This window comes from Sphaeramia orbicularis, chromosome 9 (genome assembly GCF_902148855.1).
Source record: "Sphaeramia orbicularis chromosome 9, fSphaOr1.1, whole genome shotgun sequence".
Lineage (NCBI taxonomy): Eukaryota > Metazoa > Chordata > Actinopteri > Kurtiformes > Apogonidae > Sphaeramia > Sphaeramia orbicularis.
In genome coordinates, this window is record NC_043965.1 from 14,079,145 (window position 1) to 14,095,310 (window position 16,166).

Sequence of the window (16,166 nt, forward strand, 5' to 3'; positions counted from 1 at the left end):
TCACACTAAAGTTCACACCATGGAGGGACAGCTTCAATTTACAACACATTTATCAAGACATCCAAAGGCACTATGCTCATTACATAAAACTGGGAAACCACCAGAGACCAGGTCCTGTAGAATACTGTGTTCTAGCCACAACCTGCCATACCTGCTGGCCAAAACTCAACTGAAACACTGGTTTCTGACTGACCGTTTGGCACAGCTCACACAATGCTCCATTTGGATGTCTAAATCAGATTGTAAGGTATATTCACCTGCAGGTATCCATAGAAACAGTACCTCTGTATCACATTACCAGTAATAGTAAGTCCTATTATTGAAACAGACCTACAGCAACCGACCAGGTGTTAAAGTGAGTAAATGCAACCTTGAAAATAAAAAATGGAAACATGAATGTATAAGTATGTATGGCTTGAACTTGACTGAAGGCATGATTGAACCAAGGATGTCATACAATCAAAGAGATGTCTATTATTCCTTAGTAATTAACTCACATCCAGTACAAAACACATCCAATGATTCCCTCAGTTCAATCAAAATCCAGAATGCACTGTGTGAGCTATTCCAACTCTGACAGCTTCCTCATTCAATCCCTCATTCTTGAGGCCAACTAATTGATTTTCTGTTATCTGAGGCTCCTAAGACGCCAGTAAAGCCAAGTGATGGTATGATGGATCAATTGGCAAATGTATGCAACTAACAGTGTAATACTCCAGATCAGTGTTGGTCTTGACACCAACTTTCTGAAGGTGTCAGTCTGATGTTGGAATTGACTGCATTTTTACTTGACCTTGTCTTGGTGTGTTGGTGATTTTGTTCAAGAGGCTGGTCAAGACTACAGCTCTTATTTGGGGCAGCTATGGCTCAGGAGGTAGAGTCCAATAACAGAAGGGCTGGCGGTTCAAATCCCACTCTGTCCTAGTCATGTGTCGTTGTGTCCTTGGGCAAGACTTCACCCCACACTGGTGTATGAATGTTTGGTGATGGTCGGAGGGGCCGTTTGGCGCAAATTGACAGTCTGCGAATAAATAATGGATCAATAATGTAAAGCACGATTGAAATCAAATTCACTGTCATTATTGTGATTTCATGTAAAACTCACAATGTCTCTGTGTTACACCGTTCACTAAATGTTTGCTTTAAAAAGTACTTGTCAGCTATTTTCAGGCTATTTAAAATCTATTTTATTTACAGTAGGGAATGTTGAAAAACTGACTAAAACTATTTTAAAATATTTACAGTAGGGACATGAATTAAAGTACATTTTACATTCACATTGTCTTAACTGAACTGCTCAGATGTTTGTCCTCCAGGTTTAATGAACAGTAGTGACGGACAAGCTGTAATTTACCCCAGAGACCACATTAAAACCCCATTATTAGAGCTTGAGTACTCAAATCAAGATGAAAAAGTTAATTGTTCCATGAAGGCAGGACACTATAAATAAACACAAAGACAAAAAGAGGAGGACACATCGTACAAGGAACAGTGGCAAGTTTGTAATTAAACTGCTACAATGGTATTGTCACTGAGCAGCAATGGTGGCAATGAAAGAGAATGTGAAGCATTAATTTGCTTGGAAACAGACTGAGAAATTAGTAACAGGAGCAAAAGCTACTTACGAAAAAATTTTACAAAACAAATTCTGTGGTTAATCTCAGTCAAACTACACTGATTAAAATACAATTGCATTAATCCATATATTTAATGAAACAGTGCAACAGGGCACATCCTAAATACCACATTCGCATTAGACTGTGGTAGATAAATGAAGATCTATGGTGTCCTTTACTAATCTGGAACCAACCACAAAATTTCAATTAAACAGTGTTGTGTATTCACTTACGGTTTTACAAACTTAAAATGTCTCTATAAGACACTACATATAAAGTTTCCCATAAAGTTGGAAAAATTTTGCTTTCAGACACATTCCGCTTTTTATTCTGATTTATACACATCAGTAATCACCTTTGACCAGGTTCAATGGTCACATACTGAACCGCAGTTACATTTTATCTATTAAGAACAAATCACATCATCACAATCATTTCATGAGAAGAGGTAAAAATATTTTACACCAACTTTATGGGCAAGAGTGTATAATGCACTATCTTAAGAGGCTAATAACACAGAAGAATTCACTACTAAACTGAGTAAAGGGCTATTAGGAAAACTATCTGTCTGGAAGTTCAAGTTACTCAGAGGAAATGTAATTTCTACTACTCTACTGATGGTATCTGCACAATCCACATTAATCACAGATCTTCTACAGTAGTAGTTTTTGATAGATACACAGACTGAAGTAAGAAGCAGTGTATATTGTGCCATAAATGTCTCTATTTAAACTTGATTTACTTAGAGAAATTACAATGCTTCTCCCTTAGTGCCAAAATGTTGTATCAAACTAAGAAAAATCTTTACAATTCAAAACACTGTAAACTGGAGGCTACACAAATCAAATCACCCAGCACTAATACTTTCACACTGCACCAGAGTCGAGCAGAGGGGAAATAAAGTAGTGGATCCTTAATAAGAATATGAATAACAGCTTCCCTTGAGCTTCACCATTCAGATTCATTGCACACCAAGGCCACAGCGCATGGCCATTTTTCCAGCAGACTTTTCTCAGCTCGTTGGTGAGACCCAGTGATGCCAGAGTAAATCTGTTCAATGGCTTCCTGTGTTTAAATGATGACCAGCTCCTCTGTATGTGAAGATCCGCCAAGTGTTAATCAGCATCTTTACAACCTACAATACTGAACTGTCAATAATGTATAAGGGATCCTATATAAACAAACAAAAAGGCGTTTCTCAGGTGCAGTAAATTAGGCAGGAATACGTTTTTTATAGGCTGTTCAGTGCGGAGAGCTAAATTATTGATTTGACTCCTCTCTTAGCATCCTCACATCTTTCTCAGGCCAGCTGGACACGAATCCCACGCTGATCACATTTCACAAAGTAGGAAGCTTTTTGCATCCTGACAACATCCTGTCAGCCTCCAGGGGACAGACGGGAAACCCGGATGGACAAATAAAATAACATGTTCTGTCATTTCTGACAAGACTTTCATCAATGTGACAGGGTGAATCATTTTCAAAGGTCAAATGGCCAAAGGACTCATTTGGTTTAACAGCCTCAGTCATTTACTCATGGTGTGTGTTAGATCTCAACACCAGGTTGTGTAATGCGGTATAGCATATGTCAGTATCATTTAGTTTTACAGAACTGTTTGACAGTCAATTAGATTTTCTTTCATTCAGTTCACTCCACTTGACAGTTGGCTCATCACAAAACTTTGACTGATCTATCTGCGTTTGTCTTTATGGCCAATATCTAGTACATGGCTCCAGTAACCCCATGAGCTTGGTCATTATCACCTTCACTGTCATCAACATCCTCATTATTCACGTCATTTGTTTTGCTCATTATAACAACACCGCAGTAGCAGAGAAAAAGTCACTGCTGTCTTTGCCAGCTTCTCCAATCATCAACCCCTATATCATACCATTATTTTTACATTGCCTTCATGGTCACAGTCCAGCTAAACTTAAATATCATGTTAGTTTTGATAACAATGATGACCAGCATCCTGTCTAAGATACAGTAGTATTTCTAGGTACATCAAAGTCAGTCGTGAAATGTTTGTAACTTTATTCATTCTTTGCTATGACAAAAAGGGTATGTTTGTACTTTGAGCTTGTTGCTCAGATATGTGTTGCCTATTCAAACACAGCAGATGTATTTCCAAAAGGCTCTAATTACAAAACAGGAAGTGAAAATTATCCACGAGTACCTTCACTCTTAATAACTCCCAAAGTACATAGGGACAGGCCAGTATTGCCAGCCGAGTCTATTTCATCCTAAATAAAATCAGCAAGGAAAGATTCTCAATGAATCAATGAATGGATGAATGAATGGTTTCAGTTTCCACATTTGTTTGTTATTTTGGAAAAAAAAGCCACTTTACACTTTGTATTTCTGCTACTCTATCATATATAAAATTGCAAATACATTATTGATCATGCAGCTGACATGTCTATATTTGACCATGAAATGTCAATGAATGGATCAAATATACTTGGGAAAAAAAACATATCATTGGATACTGACAACAAAACATGTATGTTGTAAATACAAAGACTGAACACACTGCACCATCAGCATTTCGGAAAAGGTTTGTGAACTTAATGGAAATGGTCCATCGGTGCCTTCAAGGTAAGTCTTAAAATGCCATCTATCAGGCCAAAGTGACTAGCATCGCCAACCAGGTCTGTTTCATCCAAAATATAACAGCTACCAAATATACTAAATTAACCGTTTTACTGCACATTTTTTGCATTATTTGGAATCAATGCTACTTTTCAGACTGTATTTCTGCCACTCTATTATCACATAAACCGCAAATACATCATTAATCATGTAGCTGACATGTTTATACTTGACCATGGAATGTCAATGAATAGATCAAATACACCTGAGAGAAAAAAATACCACATCAGTGTGTACTGACAACAAACATGTATGCTGTAAATACACAGGCTGAACACACTGCACCACCAGCATATTGGCCGAGAAAAAGGTTTCTGAAACACTGCCAAGCAATCACATTTTTTTCTGCTTCGGCCAAGCTGGCTTCACACATTCTGCCCAAACGTATGCCAATCTGAGTTATAATACCAGGATTTCTGCAGTTCTTCTGTATCTCTCAGGAAAAAAAACATATTGTCTCCCATCAGCTGTTGTGAGTTCAGCCCAAACCACAATCTAATTTGTCTACCAAATGGTCTGATAGTGTCCTGACGGTAGAAGTCAACATATCCATTCTTTTTAATGGTGCAGGCAGGGGCTACAAATGCATGTTCTCTTCTGGTTTGTCTGAACATATAGAGGTACAGATGTCAACATAATCTCCCATGGTTTGCATTTTCATTTTTCCTAATATACTGGTGTCATTTCAAAAAACAACTTCACCTTTGGATCTATGATAATGAGCATTTTCCCACCACCCAGAAACAAAAGGATTCATAAAATTGTAATGGGAATGCAGCATCCATCCTATTATGTAATGCCTATACACTGCAGCCATTAAAAATCTCAATGATGCTGAGAGTGGAGTGATTGACGGCACAGGCGTGTAAAAATCACTCCGCTATTCGTCATGAAACTGACTCATAAAGAGGCGCATGGGATGGGATGGTTGATGTTTAACCCCACTGGGGAGAAAATAGCCTCCCACCACCGTGTCGGTCGTGTCACTCAGTCACATTCCTATAAATCTCTGCAAGAAACATCCATTTACGGATGGATAGATTTACGAGTGATGCAATATTGAAAGAGTCGCAACTTTTGCCTTGGGATAATTACGACCCAAGTTACTATGGAGACTTTCCGCACTATGCACTCGCAGCATCATGCTTTTTTAGTCTGTTCTCTCTCTCTCTCTCTTTCTCTCTTGCGGATGCTGCATGTGTGTGTAAGCGAGATGCATTCACGAACATGCGGCTTGGAGAGGATGAGCATCAGCTACCTTTGCCCGGCATCGCTCCCGAAAGAGCCCATGGTCCGGAGAGGGTTGGAGGGGTTGACCCAGGTGGGCTCGGGGGTTTTCTGCACCTCGGTCTTGACGTCTGGGTCGATTTCCGAGGGTGACGGTGTGAGCTTTGCGCCTGCCATGGCTCTCTGGGTCTGTCTCCGAGCGTTACCTCCAGCACAGAGCGGCCAATATGTAGGTTTTTTTCTCTTCTTTTCCGGTGTCAGAACAGGCTCGGTTCGCCGGAAAACCGCATCCTCGTCTCACTCGTGTTGCACGAAGGCGGAGGGAGATGTTCTCCCTCCTCCCTGCCGTATCACGGGGTCTTCAGACGCGCGGAGGGGAGCATCTCCAGGTGATCGAGCTCTCTCCTCCATCCGTGGGAGATGTGAGGTCCCCCTGCGTCTCTGATACGCGTCGTCACGATGCGGCGTCAACCGCTCGTCCAACCCAGCGGACTGCACTGCCAGTTACATAACTCATTTAGGTGGTCAAATATGATGATGGGATCCAGACTGATGTGAGCAACGAGCAATTCACCTGTTTTAAAGGTCTCAGATGACTGGATGGCCCCAAATGAGCTTTGTCAACAAATAAGTTTATCAATCCAACTGATTAGTTTGTCAACCACGTTTCATCCACTTCCTCTAAGCTTTTGCAATGCACAGAGTGATGAAAACCCCAAACAAATGAGCAGGTGGCTTTGACCAACTCTACATAAACAGAAGAATTTGCCTGAACAAAAGAAAACAAACAAAAACAGGCCCACTTAAAAATTACTGGAGATTAGCTTCAGTCCACTGTGACTGAATTTTCTGCTTGAAAGACTGAATGGTTCCTAAAAAAAACAAAAAACAATAGGGAAACAAGAAAAGCACTCAGAGAGTGTAGACCTCCGCCAAGGCACCACTACCACCACCAAAATTTCATCCTTTCTTCCTTGTGCCAGTATCAACATTTCCTGAAAATTTCATGAAAATCCGTTCCCAACTTTTGAGTTATCTTGCTAACAAACATGCAAACACACAAAGCAAAGTGATCACAATACCTCCTGGCAGAGGTAAAAAGCAACATAAAACATGCAAATGTACAGCAAACATTCAATGTACTTTTTCCCTGAGTCAAATATCAATGAAGATTATAAACAATAGAGGACCGATTTGGGACTAAGATGTAAAGGTGAACTGATTAGCTGTAAACTATTGTATGTTCACTTCAGTGTGAGATACCAAATGGCATCTATAGAGAAGTTGCAAACTGTAGTCAAGTGAACGCATCACACTGTCCCCTATCAAACCAATCATAAGAATCAATGTTTTATTCATTCTGGGCATTTTAGTCAAGGGGATCTTATACATATAGGTCACCTTGAACAGCAGCCCACTTTCAATGTACTCAATTAAATGTCTCAATTAAAGCAATTCTTTTCATTTTCAGGTGATTATACACTAATGAAGATAGCATTTTGAGTTGTAAGTTATTTCAGCAATTTAATTCAAACACCAACTATTTCATAGTCAATTAATTCAACTGAGTAATTTTCAATCATTTATTTTATGAACCACTTAGTATTTGAGAGGGTCATGGGGGGCACTGAAGACTATCCCAGCTACCAACAGGCAAAGGCGAGGTACACCCTGGATGCATCATAAGTTCAGTTTTTAAGAAAAATAAATAAATACATTTTCTAGATTCTGGCCTCTTAGAGGAGTGATATTTTGCTTTTTTGAAATGGAATTATGCATTCTAAAACATTTCCTGGTGGTCTACATAAACTGTAAATGCTATCCTTGGGTCTGAATTCTTCATTAATCAAACTCCACAGGTCAACCTTATTTATGACTAATGACATGAGATGACCCTTTAAATGCAAATGAGCCCCCCCCCCCCCCCCCCGGTTGTTGACCATGCTTTCTATCCCGTTAAGCCATTTGTGTTCGTTAATACAAACAACAACTAAACATCCTAGGTAATTGGCTCCAAGTTTGGACATATTTTCAGTATGGACTCTAACCACTGCTGCTGATAAACAATTATGGTGTACTCGGAGAAATGTTCATTGGAAGTCTCGACCTTATATGTGCAAATGTTGTGACATAACTAGTTATAGATGTAACAAATTAAGCAGGAATTAAAACAGGTTGTAGAAATCCACTTGATTTTTCTAAAATGAATAGTGTTGCAGGACCTGGAGTGTTCAAATTCTAACTTTTTGAACTATTAGGGTCCAAATAAACAAATAAATGTACCAAAGACTAATATAAGTGGGTTTAGCAAAATATGACCCCTTTAAATCTGGATTTTTTTCTGGATTATGTCCTTTTATGACAGTGAAGTGAATACATTTGTGTAGTGGACTAAAGACATCTGAGCAGAGATGGGAGGGTGTCATACATGTGTAAGCAACAAGAAGCAAATCTCGACTTTGAATGAACTGTTACAGCACAAGTCTTATGTCAAGTCTATAGAAGCCCAGCAAGACAAGTCAAGTCATTGTTGGTGTGTGTGCACGTGTGTGTGTATATTTATATATGACAAGGCCAAAGACCAACAATGGAAAGTGCCGTTCTAAAAGTCAACTGTGTTCTTCATTCATTCTGTCACTTACTTTAATTAGAGGATGCTTTGTGATGACTTGCACACACTGCATTATAAATTACCCCATCATACTTCACAGATAAAATGCAGCCTCTCAGTTTGTCTCCATGCATTGCTGTCATCTGCAAGAAGTCAAAGTCAAGTGGAATCTGGTGAAGTCTTGTTAGTGTGAGTCAGTCAGAGTTCTGAGTTCATGTCTGTGACTCAAGTCTCCTGCCTCTGCATCTGAGTGTCATCTCAGGAGGTGGGAAAGACTGGTATTTTGGGGAATTTTTGCCTTTATTAGAGATAGTGCACACAGCGGAGACAGACAGCAAGGATGAAGAGGAAGAGAGGAGTCATGGCATGCAGCAAAGAACGTGGGCAGGGAGTCGAGGCCAGGTTTCTGCGATGTGGTCTCGGGCCCTATAGGATGTGCTTTAACAGGTGAACCACCAGGACGCCCCTCCGAGACTGAAGTTTTTTCAACATTTTCTCACACTGTGTAAAGCAAAGAAATAATCAATTAACCCTTACAGACCTGGAACTATTTTTGTGGCAACTTCCGGATCACATTTTCTCTACAACTAACCATTTATAAATAATGGGTCACTGTTTACTCCAATATTATTCTTTGTGGTTTGCACATTTCAGAGAAAATCTGGCACTTTCCTATATTTAATTCACTGATCATGTAGATGTTCATAAAAACTCAGTAAATTCAAAGGTTATTATGTGAAAACAAAGAAAATTGAATAAAAAGTGACTTTTTCAACAAAATACATCATTAACTGAATGTACTGTCATTTGTCAAACTACATGGGTTGTATTAGTGAATCAGTGTTGCAGAAGATGCCTGTGAACATCCCAGTAGGTCATATCTGATGGTGATGAAAAGCTCCAAAGTGGAATTTTATCTGAATTATTTTAAATGTATAGGATTAGCTATTCCAAAGTTATTTCAACATTTTGGATAAGTTGATGCTTTTGGTTGCTATCAGCTGTTTAGGCCTTTAAGTGATAAAACAACAACAACAACAACAATAATAATAATAATAATAATAACAAATAGGTAAATAGGTCAATCATCAGTGAAAACTTGTTAGTTGCATGACTATTTTAAATGGATACATCACAAATCAAAGTGAAAATATTTGGACCATACTTGCTGTCAAACACAAAACTAAAATTAAATACCTTTAAACTGACTGTCAAACTAAATATTGTAGAATTCAACAGTATGTCAAGGTTATTTGTCTATTGTACCCAGCAAAGATAACTAGCACTGGACACTGCACCAATTGTATAAAACAGTTCACTTCCTGTCTCCTAGGTGGGTGCAGTGTGTATGTATTATTAATAGTTAAATAAAGTAATACATCAGCTTTCTCCACTGTTAAGTCGTGACCCAAAAGTGGGTTGTGGACTAGTTCAGAGTGGGAGGCAAACAGCTTGGTTAAGACAAAATCAAATCCTCTGAATCCTCTCCAATATGAGACTTTTAGTTTGTCACGTGTAAAAGTCATGAGGTATGTTGTCATTGCCGTGATAATAACAGCATTTGACTGAAAGGTGACAGGCTATGTTGACATTATCATTTGAAAATCAGATGTTAGATATGAACCAGAATCTGTCACATTTTCATTTATACAATCATTTTTTATCTTTAACTCCAGCTCTAGGATGTCATATGTAGAGCAAGAGAGCCTGAAACCATCAAAACTGACCTGAAACTGCTTCTACACAGGTATGACGTCAAACTCAATCATATTCATATTCATTCAGCAGCATCCGCATGCAACAGTCACTTAGTTTATTACAGGAATGTGCTGAATGCAGAGAAAATATGTGTATTCAGCTACACTATTGCTGGCATATGTGTATTAACTACGCTCTCTCTGAAATATAATTGCTTTATTTCAATTTTGTAAAAGTGGGTCACAGCTCAACGATAAATTGAGAAGACGTGCGTTAACGTCACTTTTTTTTTTACTGCAAACTAATATTTTACAGCGGTCTTTCACTTTTGTTTTGTGACTTGTTTTTATCTTCCTTAGACAAGATTTTTTGCTACCTGATCTCATAAGAATCTGCAGCTGATAGACAGGCCTCAAAGTCAGTTTTCTCAGATGTGTGTTAATGTCAGAATGCTCAGAGAGTTTCTGAAAAATGGGTCCAGTACTTGTGTGACTGTGTGACAAATGAATGAATCAAAATCTGTAAATGATGTTCACTTCTGCCTCTTAGAAAGAATTGGATAGAATCTGCTGCCAGTCTCTCACAGGGCAGGAAAGTAGAGGAACCATGTGACAGGAAGTAGAGATGACTGTAATGGATAGTTGTCCTTAACTGGCTTTGTAACCAGTAAATGAATATATGCTCTTTTCTGATGCCAGTGTTGACAGGTTGTTATTTGCCAGATACTGCTGTGGCCTGGATATTCCTTGAGTACAGAAAGACAAAGATGGTTTCCAGACCCAAAGTAAAGTCAATTATTTTATTGGATTAAAGAGTACTGTTAAGATGCAATAATAAGTCTTTTGTTGGGATTCTACTTACAAATCTGACTCCAATTCTCTAGCCCCTTCGTTACATTGGCTATTACCTCAACCATAAAACAGACCTGAAACAGGATTTAAGAATAACAATGAGTCAATCATTTAATGAACCTTGATCAAACTTACACAGATCTGTGGTCTCCCAAGGTTACAGAGAACCAGATTCCCTAGCCAACAGACATGAAGTCACCAGTCATAGAACCTATCTGTCTGACTCCCTGTCCTCAAGAGCCCCGAGTTATCTTTTCCCTACTTCTTTACACTCTTTACTTGGGGTGTAGACTTCAGCCAATCCCTTCACGTATCACCCCCACCGCAGATGTCCTTGCCCCACAAACCTTACCATCTTCTCTTTATGACTAACAATACAATAAAACAATAAACATTCCATATTCCTAAAAAAGAAGCTAACCCACCTGTGACACTATGTCTGTATTTTTCCATTCCACCCCTTGAAGCTTGTGACCTTCTAATGTCAATATATCACACAACTTGGAGCAAATCAGCAAAATACAGAATTCATAGCCTCATCATATTACATTCCGATTACAAAACATAAAAATTATGGTTAAAACATATTGCATTCTAATTATATAATACTATGGTTTCTATATGTTCTTCAACTGTATAATTCTAACACTTTCTCCATTTTTAGCTGATATATATTTGAGCTAAAAAATGAAAATGCTGGTGTCAAACTTTCCAGTTACTCTAACATTAAACTTTGACATGCCTTAAGGTTGTCAAAACAAACAAAAACTACAGCTCATTTCAACAATATCTATTGTCAGTATTCACTTAGAATAGGAAGGACTAAACCAGGGTATGAGCAGGTTAGAGGAAGCCAAATTTATGGGATTTTAAAGATATTTTTCAAGGCCTATTTGGTCAAATATAAGACTCTACAGGGTGACACGCTGGTGCGGTGATTAGCACTGTCACCTCACAGCAAGAAGGTCCTGGGTTCAATTCCAACCAGGGACTTCTCTGTGTGGAGTTTGCATGTTTGCGTGGGTATTCTAGCTTCCTTCCACCATCCAAAGACATGTACTGATAGCAGGGCCAGATTAACACTTCATTGTACCCTGGGCAACAATATTCAAGGGCCCCATCATCACAACCCCAGGATCCCTATAATCTAGCAAAATACAGAATAAGTTCCAGGAATATATGTAAATATACCCCATACTTCAATATCTAACTATCATCAAATGCATTTTGATGTACAAATGTGTAAATGCTCGTAGAACTACAAGTGCACCACTACAGCCTCTTGTCAAGGCCACTCACTTGCATATGATGATATGAAAACAAAACACATTAGCATCAGTATAATCTAAAATTGACCAACTACATTAGAAAGAGAGGGAAGTGTCCCCCATTTTCACAAAAAATAAATAAGAAACCATTTCCAAAGTATCCAGTATTTATTTAAGAACACTTTTTGCCAACACAAATGTATTGAATTGTCAGAAAAAGCCCACAGACAAAACACAAACATAATCTGATAGAATCAGATATGAAATTTAAACAGAAATCCCCTTGTCACCTCAGAATTCAACAAGAGAGTTAAAGTGTCATGTCTGCTCTCAGACTGTGTCTGTCTTTTCTGTTTTGTCTGTCATTTCGTGTTTTATTTTGTTAAGTTTCCCTCATGTGTCTTGTCTGGTGTCTTTACTTCCCTTCCTTGATTGTTTCACCTGTGCTGATTACCTGACTCCTCCCTGATTGTCTCCACCTGTGTCCAATTGCCTTCCTGCCCTCTTGTGTATTTAAACCCTGTGTCTTCCCCTGTTTGTTTGCCAGTTTGTGTTCTACCTTTGTGTGCTCACTTACCAGCGTTTTGGATACCTGTCAGTCTGTCTGCCTGTTTTGCTTTCCGACCACCGATTCTGCCTGTTCCTTGTCTGCCTGCTCGTTTGGTTCTGACCTGGTTCGTTCATCCGACGTCTGATTCTGCCTTATCCCTGAATACCTCAGCCTCCAATGTGTTACCCTGTGTTCTGACCCTCGCCTGGACTCTGACCGTGAGTAGCCTTCTCCACATGTCCCGTTGCCTCCTTATCTGCCCTCCTGTGTATGACCTGGCTTGTTTTTTGACTACCCTTTGCTTTGTCCTAGTAGGGTTGCTATCGGGAGTCCTCCGGCTCGGCCGTGCTGACTGCCCGCATTCCCCGCTCACAGCCCGGACAACGAGTCCCGATTCACACTCCTTCACTGACGTGCTGACCATTCAAAGCTGTGGTTTTTTTTTTTTCTACTGAGCTTGTGTTAAATAAACACACTCAACTGGTCATCTGCGTTTTGGTCTTGCATTTGGGTTCAGCCCTTGTACTAGTCCCATCACATAAAGTAAGTGTAATGTAAACATCTTGAAATCCGCTTTCTCTCAACAATAAACATATCAACATTTTCATGGAGCCACCACAAGGTGGTTAACTTTTGTTTTTAATTTTCGTTTGGCGCTCCCACTTAGCTGCTTCTCCATGTTTGCAATGTTTTGATTCGCGTATATTGTGTAGTTCTTGACATCTCAGTGCACGCACATTGATTTGCGTCACTGCTGATTCGCTTTTTGGACTGACCAATGAGGAGAGGGTCTCAGCTCGCGGTCACAGACGGCAGGAGCAGGGTTTCTGTGCAGTGCAATGGCTCCGAGCAGCGGACAGTTTCATTTATAAGCAAAAGATAACCAGATATTTTTGTTATGCCTGAGCTACCCAGGGCCCTTCAGAGGTCGCGGGTCCCGGGCAATTGCCCAGTTGCCCATATGGTTAATCCGGGCTTGACTGATAGGCTAATTGGTCAACCTGAAATTGCTCATAGGTGTGAAAGTGAGAATGATTGGCTGTTTGTCTGATGGATGGATGGTAAAAATATAAGACTGTATATTCACATAAATAACAGTACATGTTATTTTTATGAATGTGCATAATGAGGCCAAATACGGGCCTCAGTTATTGCCTTGAACCAGTCTTAATGGTTTTGGTCCTTGTTTTAATCCAGTTAATTTTACATTTGCATTTCTCCATGACTAATATTTTTGCTACTGATGTTCAGCCTTTAAAGCTCATACCTGAACCCTTATGTCTATGAATGCCATGAATAAATAAATGCTGCAGTGCTAAACACTAATTACAAATTTGACAAATTCTTTACAAAAATTTCCAAAGCAAATATAGCAATATCATCATGGATTTTTTAAAGACTGGTGAGTGCCAGATTTAAAGACTAATTATCAATTTTAAGGACTTAGGACAATCAAATGTAAGACTTTTTCAGGATCCACGGAGTCCCTGCTAAATGTAGGTGCAGACACTGCAGAGAACTGACTTCAGACGGCATCAGAGGGAAAGTACATTTTTAGAGTCATTTATTTTTAATCAGATATGGGATGAAAAAATAATAGGGACACTGATGATCATGTTAAAAATGCTGAGTCAGGCTGATATTTGGCCAACCTCAAAAGCGAATGGAGAAATGCACTTTAACAACCGATTAAAACATGCATTAGTGTCAGATCAGAGAGCTTTAGAATGAAAACAGATCAAGCAGCTGTATTAAGTTGTTCACTTAATACAGAAACTTACACAAATACTGTGTTTGACCATCTTAGCAGGGTAAGAACTATGCTTCTCTTGTTACACCTAACTCAATGAGTGAACAACACAACAAGAATAAATCGAAGACTACGTGACTTTGTAATGAGTGGACAAAGGCTCTGGTGCTCCAGACATGAACCCAGACCAGATATTTGTCCTGATCAGTTTAATATTTCTCATATCCGTCTAATCCGTTATTAAGCACCAACAGACCTATTTACAATCATGAGCATAATATGGAATTTAGAGGTCTCATCAGCCACAGCCTAATGAACTGAGGAAACACATAACACACTTATAATTCATTACGTGTGGTATTTAGAGTTCAGCCTCAGGAACTGCATTAAATCATCAGTTGATAGTAGTAGCCTTGGGATTAAAGAGGTGCACCTGTGAATAGTGTTTACACTGTTTTAATCCCCCACTGAATACAAAGAATAAATGCCCTCATTTTTCCTCAAATGCTGCTGTAAATATATTTGAAAAAGCTACTTAACTCCAACTGCTCTAGTACAGCTTACAAAATAGACTATGTGGCTCTATGACTAAAGGCTATATCATTATGTTATGGATATGGATTTAGTCTTCCTGAATAGGAGTGGATCAGCTTTCACTCTTATTACTGAGAACAGCATAATCCAGCAGGAGTCAGCAATTCAATGCAAACATATGTATACTGATCAATTAAAAAAAAAGAAATTACTAACTGTGCGCATGCAATAAATAAATCTATATTAGAAGCATAAAGCAGGATATTTAAATAGATGTGGGAAGAAAGATGAAAAGTATCAGAGAAAGTGTGCAGATAAATCCATCAGCAGCAGAATCAGGTGTTAATGCACACATTTGTGCACAGAGACACTTAGTGGTGAAGTAGGGGATTGCACACTGTGTGAATCACCTCCCAACAGGAGCCGAGTCCAAACATACTGTACTGCATGAAACAGGCGTCAATCAGCCAGCGCTGGCTTCATGTATTCTACATCTACTGACACAGATGGCAGCACAGCCTCAGGCTTAATCTCTCGCACATAAACACGCTGCTTACGATCAGATTCAGACGCATCACAGAGGCTGGGAAATCTACTGTACCTGCACCCCAACTAGAAATTAGACAAGTGAAACTGAATTTGGGCAAATGATTAGTATGAAAGAAAGCTTATTGCCGCATACTGAATGAATGCAAATATCAGGTGAAATGAGTGCCTGATTTAATTCCCAAAGAGCTAGAACATTTACCGAATGTTTTTTCCCCACTTGCCAAACAAAACATTTAATGACATCGTCATTGCCTTTGAGATATTTTATAGCCCCAACTTCAATTAATGAAGGCTTAATCACCAATGAAAAAAATCTGTAGCCCCATACAAAATGTTTAATTTATTATGTCTGTCTAAGTTCTCATTTGCATAGGTCATTGTTCTCGGTAGTTTCTCGAGGTTCAACTGGACTAGTTTTGCTCTTTTGAATCCATTTCGTCTCTCATCCAAGAGAGTTCTTCAGTTCCAGTTGCTGGTGGGGGTAAGTGGACTTATAGACCTGTAGGGTGAGTGTTCTGTGGAGGTTATTTTTGTCATATGTTAATGATCTTAAGTGTTAAAGGTTGTGGACGGGGTGGCCCTGAGAGCAACCAAGCCCCCCCTGAAGGACTTGGACAATGTCCAACCACCTCCTCAACAACTGTAAAACCCAGGACCACCCCCTCTATGACCCCTAACACTTACGGTCATTAACATATGACAGAAGCAACTTCCACAGACCACTCACCCTGCAGCTTTGTAAGTCCACTGTCCCCCACTAGAACCTAGAACCGAAGAAGTCTCTTGGACGAGAGACAATACGTATTCAAATAGAGCAAAATTAGTCCAGTTGAATCTTGAAAAAAACTACCATGAA

The 16,166-nt window shown here is 39.2% G+C and overlaps 1 protein-coding gene across 4 annotated transcripts in view; it reads right to left on the bottom strand.

Annotated features, from left to right (window-relative positions):
- kcnt1b (potassium sodium-activated channel subfamily T member 1b) overlaps positions 1-16,166 on the bottom strand; it is a 113,590-nt gene that overhangs the window by 64,195 nt on the left and 33,229 nt on the right. The gene's annotated exons all lie outside the window — the stretch shown is intronic.